The following is a 927-nucleotide window of genomic DNA, read 5'->3' as shown; positions in this document are numbered from 1 at the left end:
TGCTGTGTGGGGGGAGCCCCCAATCAGCCCCAGGGATGGACAGGGGGGTTGGGGACCCCCCCAGTGCGGATCCCTCCCTTCCCCAGAGCCCCAGGGAATTGCTCCAGGGCTCAGGTGCTGGGGGACAGGGCTGGACACCCCTGGAACGGCCCTTCTTCCATCCCCACCCCACCTTTCCCTCCCCCCTCCTTCCCTTTCCCAGCGTTCCCCCAATCCACAGACCCCTCCCAACTCAATTTGGGTGTCCCACCCCGCTCCCGTTCTGTCTGGGGTTCCCAGCCCCCTCTTTTCCCCAGCTCTTCTGCCCCTTCTTCATCGTCCCCCCCATCCCCACCCTCCCCCGTGCTTGGTTTTGGGGGTTCCAGGTCCCTCTCCCCCTTCTCACCTCGTCCCCCGCTCACCCGGCGGCCGGGGCGGCTCCCAGAACCTCCCGTAACACCCTGCTTGCTAACCTATGACACACCAGTACGGCCCCAGCTCCCCCCACATGCCCCATGGCCATCCCCGGGCAGGTGCCAACACCCCAAAAGCAGCCGCGCTGTGCCCTGGGATGCCCAGTCCCAGGAGAGCCGCTCTCGCAGGAAGAAGCAGCTCCCGGGATTCCTCTGCGCAGAGCACGACAGAGATGCATGAGGACAAGGCGAACCCCGACTCCCGGCCACCCAGGGGGAGGGATACTGGGAGCACCGGGAAGGAACTGGGAGCACCGGGAGGGAACTGCCAGGGGCGTGGTTACCCACGGTGGGCGTGACCGACCGGAGTGGGCGTGGCCACAGCGCTCGGACTATGTGGGGGCGTGGCCATGCAAATAAGAGAGCGGTCGCGCGCGGTGATTGGTGGAGCCAGAGCGGTGGGTTTTGGTTACGTGGGACCGCGGCCGAAGCCCGGGCGGGGGCGGTGTCCGGTGAGCAGGGAACGGGCGTGGGC

This window comes from Corvus brachyrhynchos, unplaced genomic scaffold (genome assembly GCF_000691975.1).
Source record: "Corvus brachyrhynchos isolate BGI_N302 unplaced genomic scaffold, ASM69197v1 scaffold1958, whole genome shotgun sequence".
NCBI lineage: Eukaryota > Metazoa > Chordata > Aves > Passeriformes > Corvidae > Corvus > Corvus brachyrhynchos.
This window is presented reverse-complemented; position numbering follows the sequence as displayed.